The following is a 21,572-nucleotide window of genomic DNA, read 5'->3' as shown; positions in this document are numbered from 1 at the left end:
CCGTACCGCGCATGCAGTACAACTACGCCACCGAGGCACCATGAACATACTACAACATATTACTAAAAAGTAAAAACTATCTAATCAGCTTACTTCGTACACCTCACATTAAGTTGAACGAACGTTTCCCACAGAACTGTGCCGTGCGGTACTTCGTGTTAATCGTCTGTTATTAAAATGCTATTATGATCTCTATAAATATATTTTATTCACGGTAAAGCGCATATTTATTCACAGATCATCAGAACTCCCGTAAAGGTTTGACAAGTAATTTATGATGGCAGGAAGTCTTTTGGAAGACTAATCTATACTTTTATATAAAGCTGAAGTTTGTTTGAATGCGCTAATCTCTGGAACTATAGGTTCAAATTGAAAAATTATTTTAGTGTTGGATAGTCTTTTTTCGAGGAAAGCTATAGGATACATAACATCACGCTATGACCAATAGGAGCGAAGCATGAATGAAAAATTTTGCAAAAACGGTAAAAAAATATTCCTTTTGAGAGCTTCCGTAGCGTGCGCTGAGTAAACGTTTATAGTTGCGCAACAAATATAACGGAATTGTTGTCCTTAAATGGTTCTAAACAAAATTATAAAATTAAGTCCCCCGCCACATCTATGCCTGTCTGAATGTGATAAACTTAAAAACTACCTAACGGATTTAGGAAGACTTATTCGACCTGCCATTTTATTTTAGGCATCATAATACAACTAATTAATGCGCCATACTATAGTATCGGTAGATAAGAGAAAAATACTATGAATACGCCGCGAGCTTTGGGAGGGAAAAGTTGTTGGGACTTGTAAATGTTACTAATACATATTTCAGTACAGTAAAATAAAAGTAAAGTTGGGGTAAGACCGGATCTTGGGGTAATACCGGTATTATATTATTATATTGTATTATGTTATTTCCATCTCCTCCCTATAATTCTATTTGATTAATTTCGTTGCGGGATAAAGACAAATTAGTGTTCCATGAAACTCGCCGAGCTTTGTCGCTTGGGGTCATAAAATGCATGCCACTACTGATCTTAAAAGGAATTGTAGTGGTGGGTCTGAGGGCGGGAATGTCTAATACCGATAAATTACTACTAAACTGCTAAAACTAATACATGGCAATTGTGATCAGTACGTCATATTGTAGTACTTCAGTCTGTCATTCGTACGGGATTACCCTGTGATCCAGTATTACCCCAATTCACCCTATCGATAAATAAAAACAACTGTACTATCAGGTGAGCTTCGTTCAGTTCCGACCTAGTTCTAAAGAACGCTCCACAAGTGACCTACGAACTAATTTTTTATCTAACAATAGTTCAAACAATTGTTTTAACTTTAAGGCACTTTATCGAACGAGCCCTTACAAAGTAGTTTTAAACCTTGCAAATTAACCGATAACTGAATAATACAAGTATTGCGATGTTTCTAGAAAGTTGCAGACTTATTACTTTCTCTGGATTTTAGGTTTCAAGGTCTTTTCACTTCTAAAGTTTATTTATATAAATGAACTAGCCTAGATCATGAATTAAGCGGTAGCGACAAGAACATACCTAGATATTCGTTTTGGGTCAAAGCTTACTTTGTACCAAATTACATTAAAATCAAATTATAGAGCTACATTAGTTTTTAAGATATTAATAGTTTCGTATTCACTTTGGAGATGATATGGTATACCTAGAGATTTTCTACACAAAGATTTATGAATATTGACGTATATTCTATAGACACGAACATCCATATCATACTTGTGGAAACATAAGAATTGTGTTAATTATGTATAGTTTAATTATGTGATAGATGTTAACTACTTTAACTTCATATTAACACCTTGTTTCCCTAATACAAATAAAATATAAACTATTTATTCAAAATCTGAAATAAAATGGCAACCAAAACGTCACTGTTTTCACTTATTTATTCGCTTGAACAACAAATAATTTTACTTATTTGACTACTATTTTTTATTCACATTCAGGTTTTCCCTTACACTCGCGTTTTTATATTATGCGCGCCACTCCGTACACAACCACAAGCATCAATATTGACACCATACTAAAATCAGTTTCAATGGATGACAGTTCAATTCAGTTGAACACAGTGAATGTTCGGAACGCCAAATCTAGTACGTAGTATATGTATCGATGTTTATGAAGATGTTAAGAATAAGGAAATGAACACATTATAGGCTACTTTTGTCCAGGCGAACAGGACCGCAAGCAAAACCTAATACTTTGTTTTGCTGGTTATATATACTTATTAACCAATAAATTATTAAATTACTGCCCTACATGGCTGGTCATAGGATATATTTCATATTCAACGGGATAGCGACCACCCTACACAAGTTGTTAAAACCCACCACAGTTACCCATGTAAGTGCCGCTGAATCAGCCTGTGTATATCCGGTTCCAACATAATTGTGTCGACTACCGAGGGGTAATCATCTCTCGTCGGTCGCCATTCCATTGAACCCTACACCATTATCATCAGGTACTGGAGTCACTTACACGTTTAAAAACACTAAAACTTTGTGAACCTTTATTCATAACTCTATAATTACAAAAGTATATTTATAGAGTCCCTTCCCTTTCAAGGGATACATAATGTGGCTCTTCTGCCATACACACTTCTATTTACCATGAGATATCCATTGTTTTACAAAGAACATACATGCAATCAACTACAAAAATATATGAACGCATCAAATTTAAATGACCTATGCTTGTTAAGCTTTTTTTGTCATAGAAAGTTGGTATTTTATTTGGATAACAAAACGAATGGACACAGAAATAACAAGTCATTTAATGTTAATTTGTTCAGCTGTATGACTGTATAATATCTTCATGCCTTTCCATTTTAGGTAGGCAGAGTAAGTTAAATATCGCTAGTTAAGTATATTGGGTCCCATGTAGGCGGTAAAACGATTGCCATTTACAAGGCACGATTCCGTACTGAGCTGAAAACACAATATCACTTTGACCGACTAGTGTGACGAAATTGATATCTGAATACGGAAAGCATACGCAGGTTCAATCTAATGGCCTTTATGAAGGCTATTGAATCTGATAAAACACTCTTAATAATACAGAGAGGCCTTAAGATACAGATAGCCGGCATAATTGTGGCGACTGGCGAGGGTAATCATCTCTCATCAGTCAACACTCTATCTGAACTCCACTCCACTTACCATCTTGAACACACTCTTAATAATTTTTACCAACAAGATAGGCCAACTTATGCTGGCTATTATTAGTGGCGGCTGGTGAGGGTAATCATCTCTCATCAGTCAACACTGGACTCTACTCCACTTACCATTTTACTCGCTTAAGACTTAGGAGCAGAGATGTAATTTTGTTGTGCTAACAAAAGAAAACAAAAGTCAATCTTCGAGCGGTTACCAGAATCACGTCTGATACAATTAGAGAAACGCGAATCGTCAAAACAAACCTAAATATATCTTTCACTCTTTGATAAATAACATATTCTTAATCAAAGCTTTCACTATATATTATAATGCCAGCTATCTTATTACAAAATATATAGACTAATCTGTTACAGCTAAAAAAAAACAATTCAACAAAATAATGTAAGGTACACTGCCAAATTATGTATGTCGAAACGCACAAATAAGTCATTATAACTCACTCGGAAGCCGTTAATGACAATATAATATAAGTAAATGTATACAAGTGTAATAAGTAATACAATTGGTTAGTGACCGCCTTTCTTCAAAATATATTACCAGCTCTACATGGGTATTGTTCCAAAGCTGGGCCCGGGGTTGCTATACTACTTAAAATTTAGGCTTTCGTGTACTATTATAATATAATACCAGCTCTGTATACTGTCCCACTGCTGGGCATAAGGCTCTTACTAATAAAAGAGTTTAAGCCGATTCTACAACGCTGCCCTAATACGGACTGTCTTCTAACTATTACGTCCAAAAAGAACTTTCCCTCCAAGCAACCCCAATAAATATAAATTAACACACAAATTCCGCAACTCCTAAACCCTTGTTGGTTAGAATTTGTCGGCAATATATTCAGTCGAAACAAGACTTCTTTTTCCACGTTGACAACTGTTTTCATGTTTAAAACCGTACAATTGTTTGAGAAATAAAAACAAACATCTACAATAATGGTTCCAGTACACAGAAACGATCCAATTGAAAATATTGTCTCTGCCCAGCGGCTTGCATGTTTTATTCAGTTCCCATCCATGCCTAGAATACTAACATAAAAGTCGCCATTTTAACTTTTGCCCGCCATTAAAATAAATCGCGACTCTTGTTACGGAAAAAAAGGCATTGTTTATTATCATCGCATTAAACCTTAAACGTTCCAATTAATATAATTAAACACTGGTCGTTTGGAAAGTATTAAATAAATAAAAAATAAAACACGTGTCAAAACAAATAAAATTCAATAACAAGATTACACGCTGAATTAAATTATTACAACTAAATTACTCTGTGGTCAATGTAAGGGAAAAATTTCAAATTCCGAACGCACACGTTTGATAGTACGCCGGTACTACCTCGTTTTTGAGGCTCTGCAGTGATGCGGGAGTGAGACAGAGATATCCGCTCGGCGGTTATCGGAAAGAGACGCGAATATTATTGCACCGGTAGCGAGGAGTGAAAGAGATCAATAATGAGAGGCACGAGGAGTTGAAAAGGGATTTCAGATTAAGGTCGTTGTCGAGCCAAAGATTATGCTCACGTGGAAATTGTTAGATGGGTATATTGGTATAGTATTGTGTATAGGTGGTTGTTTTTGTTTTATTTAGGTACTGGAAATTAGGTAGGTAATAAATTTTGCCTATAGAAACTGATTATAGCAAAATTAGAAGCAATTTGGTTATGATATAGCTTACAAAAATCCTTTATTCTTGTATCTAGAATTAAATTAGCGCAGCTTTATTTATTTTTAAGATAAATTTGACATAGTAACACGAGCATATTAGAATGAATAAAGTTTTTATAAAGTTTAAATCATAACTTACAATATAAGAACTTTTTTATGTAGACTCGCTCCCTATCACATAATTATAATACTAAATACTACAGAATACTTGAATTTATGTAATATTAGCTACATTAAAAGCCTATAAACAACAATAAAATACGAAAAACCAAATTATAACACGTTTGTATTCCATAAAGTATAGTATCGGTATTATAAAACATCCACAACATTTCGATATACAATAATAATAATAGTCAAAAATACCATCGTCACCGTTCACTGAGTTACGTAGTGTCTTGTCTAAACTTAATGTTACTCTTTGCCACTCAGCCTGGCCGGGGCAAGCGGAGCTTACAGACACCCTCAGTTCACCGGGTGGGCGCAAACGACGTCGTCGCGCTGTCCAACACCGGCGACGCGCTTTATTACGCGGCATTTTGAATTTTCAAATATCGAACGTCAATTGTAGGTACGTGTGTGAGTGTGTTTGTGTGCAGAAAAACAAAATAATGACAGCTGTGCATTCGAAATTTAAACTGTACGAATTCAGCGTGACGCTTTAGAATGTGAAAAATTATATGCGGCCAGTATTTTCGTCGTGTTTTTGTTATTGCATGTATTTTTTTAATTTGTGTGTGTTTGAGGTGCGTTCTGACACTGGATTTTAATTGGTGTTGATGGATTATGTTACGGACGTTTTGTTTTGTGATTGGTTGAAAATTTGAAAGGTTAGTGGGTCTTTATTGATGAAACTATTTTTTTTACTCTTTTAAGTTTTTTTTTAATAATAATATAGGAAATATTTTAATGCAGAGGCTTTCTGAGAAGTATGAATATTGTATTATTATTGCTGTATAACGGACGGTTATTCCATCAATATTTTATTCAACGAAATTATACCTTCTACAGTTCAAAAGAAGCTTTGTAGGATATTACTGGAAATTAAAGTACAGTATAAAATAAAATCATTTTTATATTTGAGAAAATATTATACTTCATAAACTTTCCACGTCATTAGATTTAATACATAGTTGGGTTCTGAAATTAATTACGTTTTCTTTTTTAAATGTATTGAATATTATAGTGATAGTTTCCAGTGTATTATTAAAAAAAAAATAACGATTATTTTAAATATGGATTGTAAATTATTAATACCACACATAACACTAATAGCTTAAGGAAAATGTAGAGCTTTATACCAGAGAAACAAATATATAATTTGATAACAGAACTTTACTTTATGATAATACTTAAAATACTATTTAACCTCTTACTATACAAAGTATTATCTATATTATGTATTTTTAAGATATCATAATAATAATATAATAAGAAATTTAAGAGGAAATGTAAAAATAATATTATTTCTATTAAAATTATTATTTAATTTTAATGTAGCGTTATAACCAGTATAACAAATATACAATGTTCGAAATTTAAAATTGGAATAAAAATATTGTTGCATATAGAGAGACCGTAAAAATAAAAATGGTTCATGCCATTCCGCTTTCCTTACCCTACCAAATAAGTATTCAAGGAGGGATGTTGGTTGGTTGTAAAAATAATAAATTACATCGTATAATATACATCAAACTCTGTCATACTCGTATCCTTGCGGTATAGGTAGAGATCATCCGTCAGGCGTTTGGTAATAAATTGACAACGCGGCAACAATGTACAGCGAGTTTAGGGTTTGTTTCTTGAGAGATAAATGTTTGTAAATTTGCAAATATTTACACGGATTTTGTGGGTTTGAATGTAGCTTATTTATATGAAAAATATGGTAACTATCAGTTCTATGTTGAGTATAAATAAATCTACACAAAACTCAAATCTAATTCTATTAAAATAAAAACCTTTTCAAATCACGTCACAACCGGGCCTAGTAATCGGCCCCAAAGCCTAAATAATTCACTACGTTACACGCGATTATTACGTTCTATCGACATTTGTTACACACACATAAATTGTAATTGCTAACCGCGAACTTGTAGAACACAAACTTATGCCCCAGTCTCATTAGCATAATCACAACATCGGCGGTGCTCTGTCAAAACATTGTTCGCTACGTGTAAGGAAATTATCTCGCTGGCGTGTGGTAGTTTGCGTTTTGGATCATGAGTCGAGGCCTTTGTTTTTACATTGCAATTTGTTTTATTTAAACCGATTTTATTTTCAAATTATAATTTTTATTGAAAGAATTTATTCGAGTTAAGGTTTTATATATTTTTTATTAATTAGATTTTAATCAATTAATTCACAAATTCGAATATTAAATTCGAAAATCGAACGCTTGTAATCATTAAAGCTAAAACTTTGCAGCCTTGGCTTCTCCGTTCGCTATTTTTTAACCCTCAAACCGAGTATGAAATAATAACGTCGACGAACCCGTCGCAGAACAAGCCGCGTAACACCCAATTCCGCGAAACTTGAATACTTGCGTCATTCAACCACGCGACGCGACGCGCTGCCGGCACGCGAGGGTGGAAACGACATTGTACTTATATAAACCTATGATTTCCTAGTACTTGTATGGAAAAAAACGTCTTTGAATAGACGACTGTATGAAATTAAAATAATAACATTGAACTTATAAATTTTATGGTATCCTAGTACTGATGAAGAAGGAATAATGTCTTTTTTATAGACAGAGCGAAATTAACTATTCCGTAGACGGAGACAAAGTGGTTATGCGACCTATACCTGTCTCTTTTACATGATCTTTAGCGACATTCTCTTTATATTAGGCTGATTTTTTTATTTCTTTCATAGTTTTTACTTTCATAGTATTCACTTGACAGGTTAAAAGGATTGTGCAGTTCCTTCTCTATTCACAATGCAAAGTGACTGCACTTTTAAAAATTGAATCTGAATATTTTTATGTCCAGAAATTCAAACTGGCTGGTATGAACAATAAAGTTAAGGGTACTGATTGGAAGCTAAATAAATATATTAAAGGAGAACCTACTTCACTTCATGTTATCCTGGTACCCATGCCAAAATAAAATATAGAAAAGGTACTGAAAGTGAGGATAAAAATTTATAGCTAACAAGAAGTTAGATGGATTACCGTAGGCTATTGTTGATTTCATTGTTATTATTATCTAAATTAAAGGCAACAGATTAAAAATGCAAAACGGACGAATTGAGAACTTCAAAACTGAGTCTTATGCGCTGAGAACTGAGAGAGGCGCTCTGCGTTTGCACTGCATCTTCAGCTCTTTTCAAAACGACGTGTCAGTCCCTTATTTACCTTTAAACTTTTAATCACAATTATTTATAACCGTACATACGCCACTTATTCACAAAAGTTACTTAATTAAGTGCCGAGCAATACTACGATGTATGTTCCCCAGTGCTTTCGACATAAAAGCCTTCGTAGTGCGTGGGCATAAAATAGAACGGGGCGTTGTGATTGGCTAATATTGAGATACGACTTTAGCTGGCTGTCAGATAAATAAAGCTATAGAAGTATGAAATTGCCGGAGCTATTTGGTTGAGTACTAACCATTGTAACCATAGTATTGTTTAAGAATTATAATATCAGCCCTGTATTATATGCTATCCCATTGCTGTACACGGGCCTTCTACTTAAAGGGTTTAGGCATTAGTCAACCAAGCTGACCTTGAGTGGATTAGCAGACTTTACATACACTTAAAATTCTTATAAAAAACTTCTCAAGTATGCAGGTTTCCTCACGTTTGCTTCACCGTTAAAACAACGGATAATTCACAAATGAATAAAATACCACAACTTTTTTTAGTGATAGAATGTTCAAAATCGGTAAATTTCCAAAATTTTGATCCGTTTAAACGAACAAATGAACAAAAGTTTAAGCTCTGTTAAAGCTGGGTACCTAGTCTAGAATTTTACTTTTATGTTTTTTTATTCACACACAGTCATACCTTTACATAGCCCGCCATTTTGTTTAGATGAAAGAAGAAAGAAAAAAATAATGTAGCTTATTATTAGTGAAAAAAATCAAAATCGCTTCAATAGTTCCTGAGATTAGCGCGTTCAAACAATTTTTTTTTATATATGCGTGTAGATTGTCTCTATTTCAAAAATATTTGGTTCTCTATTACATGTTTCTATGTTATATTTGATATGCAAATTGATTTATATATATCATAATTCTATGTCTTTTTCATTGAATATTTCCCATAATCCCGAATTATAAACAAAGGGGGAACCATGAATTATGTTTATCAACATAAAAAGTCCATTCTAATTGCAATATAAGTAAAATTTTAAATAGAATCTTGTAAAAGTGAAAACAAAAAAATCACAGTCCACCCCAAATAATCAAATTTAATGTCATTGTAAAAATTACAATAACCAAGTTTCATTCAAGCACTTTCGTTAGTGATTTTTGAAATGCATTCGAGTTAAAATCGTCCTTGAATGGAAAATAAACAACAGAAGCTTCCACACCTGTTGGTCAATTATGGGAAGGGATTCTGACAAAAACTCGTCCCAGGCAACGGAGGTACTATTGTTTCTCGAACGGTTATCACTTTTACTGCATTATGATTCGATAACAGAGTGAGATAATTACTTTTTAATGTCATATATTGTTATTACGACGGCCTATAGACAGTAGAAACACCATCCATCACTTTGAATTACAAAGTATTGTTTGGTATTCCACTGCGCTCGCCATTCTGAGACATGAGATTTTAATTATTATTATGTCTAGCAGTTACACTGACTACAAATTACACAACTAAGAAAACTGAACTAATATTAATTGTATGTGTAAACTGTTGGTGTTCCTGTGTATAATAAATAAATAAATAAACCTTGAATAATATTATATACCAATAATTTTCATGGGTATACTTTTAAAAATAATTTATATTAAAATTGTTTTAATGCATCGATTTTACTGGTTACAGATAAGCATATCTTTAGAATAACACGTTTCTTATATCGAATAGTAATTTTAAATCGCAGGAAAGGCCTGTCCCCAAGCGTTGACACACGTTTTCCTTTACCGATAAACTTGAATAAAACACGATGTATCGATTTAATATCGATTTAAACTTATATTTCGAATACGCGGTGCATTAAATTTGAAAATCGATAAATAAGATGCGTTGAGCTTATCAAGATTGATCGTTTAAATCCGATTTCACGTCGAATTAATTGAATAATTAATGTATTTTTATTCGAGTTTTGAAAGGTTCCTGGTGGTGTAATTTATCATGATTAACCATCAACACACTTATTATTATGTGAAAGGTTTGCCGCTCGACATAAAAATACAGGAAAGGATTTTCGAATGAAATTTGAATTTATGAAAATGATCTTTATTAAAACTGGTTACGGGTGTTCCGTCTTTTTTTTATTGCTTTGAAGTACGATATGAGTTTGCCCTTCGCCTGATAGTAAGCGATACGACCGCCCATGAACAGCAGAAATACAATCCAACAACTTAAATTACAAAGTATTGTTTTGTATTCCTCTGCGCTCGCCAACCTGAGACATGAGATGTTAAGTCCAGTATCTAGTAGTTATAATGGCTACAATGTTCTTCAAACCGGACCTTCACAACAGTACACGCTGCTGCTTGGTGGCAGAAATAGACATTGCGGTGGTACCTACCCAGATGGACTCCCACCATCCCACTTTCGCTTATATAAATCTAAGATATGAGTCAATAAAGCCCTCTTTATGTCGGGTTTTAAGCAATATTAATATCATAATTAATAATTTTATCATAGCCTTTTTTAAATAATAATTATTTATGCGAAAAAATACGTATTAAAAAAGGTTTTACAGTAAATAATATTCTTACATACAAAAGGTATGTTTTAGTAGAAACAAATCGCAAATCTCGTTTTGCCAATACACATTAAAAATCAATAAGATACATAGTAGTTCAACACAAATACAACTCAAATTTTATTATTCATAAACTGTTATACATAATAAATAAATATCCGCAAGCCATTCATGCAATTGTTTTTACATAAAAGTTTTTTTTTTGTGTTATTTTTAATCATTTCTACGTTTAACTATCATTCTCCTAATTTCTACCCACGATTTATATGGTATTCAAAATTTTCACTTACTCGTTGGGTAGTTAAAAAAAAAGTATAAAGAAAGTAACCGCATAAAGAATCTCTACTCTATAGGTTAGACACTTACCCACAGGTGTGTTAAACTTAGTATCATAATAAAATAGTTTCTCGAACAAACTTTTTCGAGTTCAAATCGAGTTATCATAGTACGGGCCCGAAGTCCTTCAAAAAGTTGATTTTACTCGGGATCGCTTGTGCCTATCAGTTAATTTTTTGTTGGCGTTCTTAAGTTTTTAATGGTACCATCCATTCAAAGTTAAAGTGTTAAGTTGGTAAGTTTTTAGTAAAGTGCACTATCATAGTGAACTTTGATCGTAAAGAGAGCTTTTTAAGCTAGGTATGCTGATAGCGTTGTGAATAAAAAAAAAACTTTATTGGTCATGCAATTAAGTTTTATCTGCGACAACAAAATATACAGTTTACATCTGATAATATTGTTTTTAATATCTTTTAGTCACTTTACAATTTTCATATTTATTTTTCGACGGTAATAATTGTAAGAATTTTATTGTGTTGTTTATCATGAAATCTGATGTCAGCCAAACAGCATCCAAGCTCGAACCTTGTTCGAAATTATGTCTGAATTATAAATATATTGATTTGTACTATGTATAGTACTGTAGTGACTCATCTATATTATTATGTACGTGTGTTTCTTGTATGAAACTGTTGTCATATTAGTGTAGTAATAAACGTTTACTAATGCAATAAGCGGCGACAGCCTAGTTTGGTATGGAACGGACTGCCAAGACGAATGTCCGCAGGTTCAAATCCCAAGGGCACACACCTCTGACTTTTCTAAAATCATGTGTGTATTCTTTGTGAATTTATCGTTCGCTTTAACGGTGAAGGAAAACATCGTGAGGAAACCTGCACATCTGAGAAGTTCTCAATAGGAATTTCGAGGGTGTGTGAAGTCTACCAATCCGCACTAGGCCAGCGTGGTGGACTAAGGCCTAATCCCTCTCAGTAGTAGAGGAGGCCCGTGTTCAGTAGTGGGCAAGTATATAATACAGGGCTGATATTATAATGCAAAAAGATCTTTATTACGTATCCAAAGCGCTCAACGTTATATGGCGACCCTGCAAGGTTTGAATGGGAATATCAGGCGCTATGCGTAAGTGTTCCTAAATTATATAAAGAAAAACGATATATATTGTTATTTATGGTAGAGTCAAATATTCTATGGACGTGAATTCTAGGTTTAAGGGACCGTTTAAGTGTTACGTAACGCAATTTTTGACGAATTTCTGACCGTCCGCCTCCCATGCAACGCGCCGTAATGTTTTTTGTACCCCCACCCCCTAAAAGTTATGTAACACTAGTGTAAATTTTTATCTACTATTCATTATTATGTTACGCAAAGTACTGGAAAGTTAAATATCGTTGTTATTGTTTTAATCAAGTTTACGGTAAATATGCTATGGATCACTTGTGAGGTAATATTGACTGAGTTTAAGTATATATACCACTCAAGAATAATAATATTATAATTAAGATGTAACTGGAAATTAATCTGATTTTTTTAGTATAGTTCTTTTGTTCAACCGTCTCGATGGCGTAGTAGTTGACTAGCTCTCTGAGTTCTCGGGTTCAACACCCAGGTCAGGTAAAGTAATAGTGGGTTTTTCTGCTATCATACCGGAGTCCGGAATTTGTGCCCGACAGGACGATAAGGTCATCCTCTATCATATGATGGGACGGGAAACACGAAAAGCGGATGTACACTTTGCGTTTCTACTTACCTCTTCGTACACAAAAGACGTTCTTGCGTTTCGACCCTTAACGCAATTTTATACCTATCCATTTATCAATTGAAAAATATATTCTTACAAAGATACGAAAGATGGGAATAAAATAACGTTTGCGTAAAATAAACGTCTATTCGCTTGTTCTGAGTTGATACCGCGGCTTTGGGCAATCGAAGCCGAATATTCCAGATATATACGTTTTTTGAGATCAATTTCTCGTCAACAAGAGATCAAGTCTGTGATAGTTATTGAATCTTACAATGTAATACATTTGCTCGTTCATCCATAGGTTTTGTATAGATCTTTTTAATAGTTTTGTTTGATATCTAAATTTTATTGAATATATTGTAACTCTTTCGGTCAAAACAGCATCAAAATATGAGTAATAGAATATATATACAGTTTTTATATGTTTACCATGATTTATATAAATGCATTTGAAGTTCTTTTATATACCTAATTATATTAAGATACATGTTTCAAAAACTATTCTATAATCATATGTGGATAACGGTGTAGGTTATTCAATTGACTGTATTCAGCATTATATTTTGTTTTGTTTGTTTTTTTTCTTAAATGTATAACTGTTTGTTTTCCCTAATAAATAAAAAAAATACCCATTCAATGAACTTACCTAAACAACGGTATCCTGTTTAGAACTTGTTAAAAAAACTTAAGAGCCTCTCTATCTCAGTTTTACATACAAAACTATAAATATATATTTATAAACTTCAATTATCTCGAAATAAGGTTTTCCCGATATACCGCTTTTGCGCTTAGCACGGCAGTGCACCTAAATAAAATATGAGTGCTATGATGTAGATTTTTTTTAAAAATAGTTTTGTATCTAAATATAATATCAGTGCTTCAGTAGTGTAGTATTGCGCGGGATGAATACTGATCTGGGTTTTTGGGTTCGAATCCTGGGTCGGCCAACGAAATATTGTTTCTTTTAGTATTATCTTGGGAGCTGGAATTAATATGGCGATAGGCTTTCTCCCTATCATATTCTGGGACAGAATATGCACGGCGACAAGTGGACGCAATAATAATACCACTGCCTCCTTGGGGATAAAAGATGTGTGTGTATTAGTATAACTTTACCTTAATACTATTCAAAGCAAGTTGAACATTTTATCCCAATTCTAGTTCTTGTGTATATGTGTGTGTGTGTGCGTGTGTGTGTGTGTTTGTGCGTGTGCGTGTAGTAAGTGGTACAATAAACTCCTATTGATCTAGTAAAAGCATGAATAGAATATGAATGAAAGTCTTGGGTTCGAAACCTGTAGATAATACATGTTTTTCTATCACAGTTTGACCTGGTTTAGCTGCCAGATAATAATAGCAAGCAATGGAAGACTAAGGTTTACACTTAAATGGAACTAAAATACCTGACGAAGCATTATAGATTATAAAAAGAAAAAGTCTTCTCGTTAAGGTCGATTTTGCGACGCAGCGGAATCGCGCTGAATCCTTGGGTGAGAAATATGCAATTTTTAATTGTATCTGAAGAACTACTTTAGTCAAGATTTTTGTAATAATGTTTTTTTACCACTTTTTAACTTACATCTATAAGAGTAGGTAAGATGAATTAGAATTAATTCAAGCATAACTACATAATGAAGGAATTGAAAAACAAACGCAAAATACTATTTTACATTATTACCTATACGGACCATTACGCCTTTTCCCTTTTTAGGGGTAGGCAGAGGTACAACACACCCACATTACTTAAACTATGTTAGGTCCCATGTTATGGGAGCGAGGCTATTGTCATATACACCACACAATTTTAGGCTCAGGGTGATACTAAACAGTAAAACATAATACCACTTTGCCTGCCGGGATTCGAAGCCAAGACCTCAGCGCGAGTGGTACGGTGCAATACAACCACACCGAAGGAAAAAAAGTTTTACTAAATTGCCCAATTGCTTGCTCGCTATAAATTATTTCGAACTCTGTGTAAGCAAATCTCAATGTCTTTAAAAATGATAAGCCTGTTTATCATGGTCGGAGCGGCAATATCATACTTTCAGTCGGAAATGCACTTACAAACACCATATTCGCACTAAACTAAAAAATTATAAGAAAATCAGAGCTAGTACCAGGATTTTTGGCAAAAATATATAACTTACGAACTTACTTACTTACGTTCCGGGATCAGCCTGTTATATCCGATTCCAACAGGCCGGCATAATTGTGTTGACTGTTGAGGGGTAATCATCTAACGACAGTCGACATTCTATTGAAACCCATTCCACTTACCATCAGGTGATGTGGGGTAACTTTACTGTGTACCTACATATAAAATAAAGTTATACAGAATTCTCAAGTATATAGGTTTGGGTTTACTCTGAATCTAGCTATCTCACCAGCATGAAGATAAAAATCATTCATATATTTAATTAAGAACAAACAACAAGAAACTTCAATAAAAATATTTCTCACACCTGGAAACTAAAAGATACAAAATACATGTAACTTGTAGGATAATATCATATCAAATAACTGAGATAGCAACAAACATACAAATCGCATTTAATATTAAGGATTCGTATACCCTATCTCAGATGTCTTCATAAAAGATATCTGATGTGAACCTGATATTGGAATTTACGCTTCATGCTATGAACATAAAGTTGAAATTATTTTGTCAGTGGTGTTAAAATAGAGGTACTTAAATATAGAATTGATTGTATACAGAAAAGGATTCTAAGGAAAGGTATGCACGGTATTATTTACTTTGTAAACTATTCGCTTCATCAGAACCCATAGTTGGTAATCAAGATGTTATTATCATGACTTGTCATACTTACTGGTCATATTGATCGGCAATTTAAAGATCTAAGGACATGGACATAAAAGTGAGACTCACAAAACAACACAACTGTGGTTTTGCACAATGAATTCTTATATTTACGCGAATGTTAAGTCGTATAAAACGTTTCCGTTTGTGGTTATGCGGTAGTTTATTGCCTCTCCAAAGAATCTATAGCGAAGAGAATCTAGTGGAGAGTAGAACGAACTGCCGAGACAAAGTTAGCAGTACAAACCACGCCCTAAGACACCTCTGATATAGTAATTATGTGAGAACTCTGTGGATTATCATTTGTTTTAACAGTTAAGAGAAACATTGTAAGGAAACTCACCTAAGAATTCTAATAAGAATTTCGAAGATATTTTTTTTTGATAGGTCACGGCAGACTGACTCCAGTGCACCTGATGGTAAGTGGAGTGAAGTCCAATAGAATGTTGACTGACAAGAGATGATTACCCCCGTTTACACAATTACGTGCACTAGGCCAGCATGGTGGACTATGGTCTTATCCTTCAGTAGTAGACGCCCTTACCCAACAATAGAACAGAATTGTTAAGTCTGACGTATGCAAGGAGCCGTTTAGATAGTTACCATAATAATAATAATATCAGCCCTGTATTATATAGATATACTTGCCCACTGCTGAGCACGGGCCTTCCCTTCTACTGAGAGGGATTAGGCCTAAGTCCACCACGCTGGCCTAGTGCGGATTGGTAGACTTCACACACCTTCGAAATTCCTATAGAGAACTTTCTGAGATGTGCAGGTTTTCTCACGATGTTTTCCTGCACCGTTAAAGCGAACGATAAATTCACAAAGAATACACACATGATTTTAGAAAAGTCAGAGATGTGTGCTCTTGGGATTTGAACCTGCGGACAGTCGTCTTGGCAGTCCATTCCACAGCCAACTAGGCTATCGCCGCTAGTTACCGTAACAATAATAAAATATCCACCTAATGCACGCCCATGCACGGGGAGATATTTGTCATGGCCCCAGTCACACTGTTAAGTGTGTATTCCTTTTTTTTTATTCACATTAAGGCCTATAAGGTCCCGCAAACATTTCCCCTCCAACCGTCCTAGAAAGTTCCCAATATTCCTTCCCTCATTTTCTTCCCTAATCTCCACCGGGGTCCTGTAGTCACCAAGCCTGGGGATTCAAGTATCCTATTTGTAGATTTCCCCTAAGGTTGAATGCAGGGAAGCCTACTTAAACATCACGATATCTCCGTTAGTTGTGTTGAAGGACATTGTAGCCAGCGTAATTACTGAGCATTATGAGTCGTGACGTATATGTCTTAGGATGAGCGTGGTGGAATACCACGCAGTACTTTGTAATTCAAAGTAGTGTATGGTGTTGCTACCGTTTGTGGTCGTTTACCTAACCAGACTTAATGTTAGCCTGTAAGCATTCCTAAAAATAAATAAATAAAAAAAATACTTTCACGCGAAAATCACGCTCGTTTCATCATTCAAATGTAAAAAATAATACAGGTCTTGTAGTATTATAATAAGGTTTGTTTACATACAATTTCCATTCCCTAAATACACAAGCTGACAAATCTAGGAACGACGCCTACCCGTGACCTTTCTCACGATATTGTTATCTCGTCTCGACCCACGCCATAATTGTTTTGTAAAACATATTTTACGCTTTATTATAACTTGACTGATATGTGATCAATAGACGGTTCGCTGGTCACGATAACTTCATTATTTTATAGAGATAAGAATAAAAATTGTAAGAAATGGAACGCAATTTGTGTAGTTTTAATTCCTGCCGCATGATGGCGTCACTGTCAGCGGTTATATCGAACTCGTTACGTTTAAATTGTTCCTTTTTTCCCTACTTGTCTATAACCATAGTTCTAAGAATATTTAGAGAGGACATTGGGAAGATAGATATGCCAATTGTATAATGGTACGAAAGGTTGACGAGTGCACTTAGAACCCCTTCAAAGCAACGTGAGCTTACATTTTTCCTTCAGTGAAAATTCATCAACATTTCCAACTAAGTACACTTATGTTGAACATTTCCAACATTGTTACTACAGGTTGCGTACAGCCGCTTCAAACTAATGACTTCTTTAAACTATTTCACTCCTCATTATCTATAATAGAGCAATTCCCTACACATCTGCTAGATAATTTTACAAAGACGTCTCAAGGCTGGTGTGTCTATGTTTAAATAAGTTTAAGCGCGATTTTATTAACGCCATCTCACTTTTGGGTGAGATCTTAAGTAGACATTTAATATATCGAACTATTTCATAAACCCAGCTTAAGTTGTCACTTAAGAGGTTGTGCGTGGCTGAGTCGACGCTGTTACAAAAAAAAATTCAGCAGTCAAAAAACATCACATATTGTGTCTTAGATATCATGTAGCGGATGTTAGTATGAGGTTATTTAGTAACTATTTTTTTACTACAATTATTCATCTTTTTTTATACCAATAGTTAGAATTTAACAAATAAATACTCTTAGAATTGTTTAAAAAATGAACTACTACAAGATATTATGATTTATTTAGAGTCGTCAGCGTTCTTCACCCTAAGTAGTTAAGTAAAAAGATGTTGATCAACTGAACATCTTGAGATGTTGTCTTTAATTTTACAGCGTCTTAGTTAATATTGCACTTGAGAGCGAAACTGAGTTCTACCTATTAATACGACCCCAAATTCTGTGCTAACCTTTAAATAATTATTGTAACACATGCGCAACATAGTTGTAGTAGTTTTTATATTTAGACCATAAGTATTGTTAAAACAATTATTGGTAGCAAAATAAAAAAGCAACATCAAAGTGTATCTCAGATCATTTTCTAAGTGTAGTATTTATAGAACTATTCAAAATAATAATCTAAAATCTTACAATTATACAACTTTTTTAAATTTTTTAAATTTTAGCTGTTGGTGGTCCGATCTACGCAGAATGAGCTCACAGTGTCTTGAAGTCTGGCAGCCGGTCTTTTGGGTTCCGATTTAATTAAATGTAGAACTGGATCCCAGGCTTGTGCAAGCTTCCAACCATCTTCCCTATTGAAATTAGGATGTTTTTAATTTCAATAGCCTCGCGAATCATCCTAGGCAGGAATCGGTGTTCTTTGGCGAGGATTTGTGGCTTGTCTAGTCGCAGATAATGATTGGCGCCTCCCTCAGAGTGTTCAGCGACTGCAGACTTCGTCGAGCGTCGGTGTTTCACGTCAGCTATATGTTCTTTTACGCGGGTCCCTATATTTCTTTTGTTTGCCCGATATAAGAGAGGCCACAGTTGCAATCTATTTTGTATACTCCCGGTTCTTGTAGAGGTATGTGACACTTGACAGGTGGTAAAAATTGACTAATCTTCTTAGGCGGCTTAAAATAAGTTTTTATGGAAGCACGCTTCAGGATGTAGCCAATCTTGTCGGTGACTCCTCTTACATATGGTAATACAACCGGAACACGTTCAACTGTGGCTGGTTTCACTCGGTTTCTGTGACGGCGGCGTGGAATTTGGAGCTTGTTGTCTCGCAGTACTTGCTTGACATGTTGCAGCTCAGCGGCCAGGTGTTTCTCGTCACAGATTCCTTGTGCTCTCTGAAACAAAGATTTGCCCACGGTAGCTAACTGTTTTGGGTGGTGATGAGATTCACCGTTCAGATATTTATCAGTATGGGTCTGTTTCCGATATACAGTATGACTTAAGGTCTGATTAGGATTACGGATGATTAAAACATCTAAGAAAGCAAGAGATTTATTGTGTTCTAACTCCATAGTAAATTGGATTTTTATTGTTGATGGAGTTAAGGTGATTTAAAAATGCAGTTACTTTATCAGATGGTAAAATTGTGAAAGTATCGTCTACGTACCGTTTATAAAACCTTGGAGTGACCGGGGCTGTACTCAGGGCTGTCTCCTCGAAGTCCTCCATAAATATATCGGCGACTACCGGAGATACAGGGGAGCCCATCGCTACCCCCTCAACTTGTACATAGAACTGATTATTCCACAACATATAGCCAGATGTAAGGCAATGTTGGAGTAGTTCTGCATATTCCACAGGAATGTTATTCTCTGCTAACTTCTTAGATACAATTCTGATGCAATCTTGTACTGGTAAGCTCGTAAAGAGAGACTGGACATCACACCATAGTTTCATTGTCAGCTAATTTTAGGTCTTTAATATCGCTGACAAATTGGTATGAATCCTTCACAGACGCTCTAGTGTTTCCTCTAAGTGGTGAAAGCACTTTTGCTACGTGCTGAGCCAATCTGTAGGTTGGTGTGTCGATTTGACTCACTACGAACGAGCAAGTTTACGTCAAGATTTAACTTATCGGAGTAATCTTTTATTAAAGAGCTAGTAGCCTTTAATACTTTAGTAGTCGGGTCTGATTTGACTATTTTATACGTACTTACATCCGATAAAAGTTGTTCCATTTTATTATTGTAGTCTGACGTATCCATTACTACTGTCGCATTTCCTTTATCTGCACGGAGAATGGTAAGGTCCTTCATCGATCGCAAAGTTCTTTAAAGCGATATATTCGTGTTTTGGAAGATTTGGTTTCGGCACTTTCTTTTGACGCAAAATTGACGAAATGTCTTGGCGTATCGCCTCCGAATCTTCCTGTTTCAAGTTATTTTTGAAGAGACTATTCTCAACATTGCAAATAATGTCTTCATACGGTATCCTTCGTGGAGTAACAGCAAAATTTAAGCCTTTCGATAAAACCTGAATTGTGTTTTCGTCCAATGTTTGTTTTGACAGATTTATTACTGCGCGTTGTCCATGGTTTGCGCGGGAGTGTATCTTATCTATGGTCGCGCACGTTCCATTCCTACACTCGGTGTTTTTAAGATTATCGACATTTAATTTTGATAGTAATTTGTTGTATTTTATTATATGTTTATTTTTGCATTCATTATATTTTGAGGTTTCGCGCTTATTTAAGGTCTCGATGCAATTTTTAAAATCAAATGCTGATAACTCTGTCTTCAATTCATTGGATATAATCTCAACACAATTATTTATGTACTGGAGCTCGGATCGTGTTTCGTGTATGGTAGCTCGTAACAGTTTTGTACTCGCCTGGTTAAGAATTTTAGCGCTCCCTCGTATGTATTTCTTAGGTGATAGCTTGACACACGTAGGGATGAGATTGTGGTCACGACATCTCTTCAAGAAATTCAATGATGTGCAGAATCTTGCGCGCTTGGTTTTCAAATTCTCCAACCGGCGTATTTTGTTGGCAAGTTCCAGTCCGTACTGGTTTGCATAATGATTTCTTATGTTTACGCGAATGTTAGACAACATTCGCGTAAACATAAGAAATCATTAATCTAAAATCTTTTAAACTAAGTGTGCACTATGTATGGCATACTTGTGCACTATAATATCTCCTGCGTACTTTGCTAATCTCAGTAGAGATTGGGTACCGTGGCGGAAATTCAGTTAGGAGGGATTTATTACTTAACTGCAGATATATTGAAATGCCAAATATAATGACGTTAACCTCAACAATTGATTGTTAGCAATAGGCTTGAGCAATCATAGTCGTACATTTACTTATTTCACAATATGCCTATTCTTAATATGTTATGAAATAAAAAAAATAAAATTAACATGCTTTATTCACAAAGCAACGTTAGCCTAGTTGGTTGTGGAACGAACTGCCGAGACGAATGTCCGCAGGTTCAAATCCCAAGGGTACACCTCTGACTATTCTAAAAAAATATGTGTGTATTGCTTGTCAATTATCGCTTGCTTTAACGGTGAAGGAAAACATCGTGAGGAAACCTGCATAGTTGAGAAATTCTCTATAGGAATTTTCGAGGGTGTGTGAAGTCTACCAATTAGTACTGGGCCAACGTGGTGGACTAAGGCCCTAATCCCTCTCAGTAGTAGAGGACGCTCGTGCCCAACGGTGGGACAGTGAGTGACAAATATTTATGAAAGTAGC

The 21,572-nt window shown here is 34.8% G+C and overlaps 1 protein-coding gene across 1 annotated transcript in view; it reads left to right on the top strand.

Annotated features, from left to right (window-relative positions):
* The first annotated feature begins 5,352 nt into the window (after positions 1-5,352).
* LOC115453598 (irregular chiasm C-roughest protein) overlaps positions 5,353-21,572 on the top strand; it is a 129,462-nt gene continuing 113,242 nt past the window's right edge. The window contains exon 1 of the mRNA XM_037437135.1: positions 5,353-5,698. The gene's annotated coding sequence lies outside the window, so the exon portion shown is untranslated. The remainder of the gene's footprint in view (positions 5,699-21,572) is intronic.

This window comes from Manduca sexta, chromosome 2 (genome assembly GCF_014839805.1).
Source record: "Manduca sexta isolate Smith_Timp_Sample1 chromosome 2, JHU_Msex_v1.0, whole genome shotgun sequence".
In the NCBI taxonomy this organism is placed as follows: domain Eukaryota; kingdom Metazoa; phylum Arthropoda; class Insecta; order Lepidoptera; family Sphingidae; genus Manduca; species Manduca sexta.
This window is presented reverse-complemented; position numbering and strand designations above follow the sequence as displayed.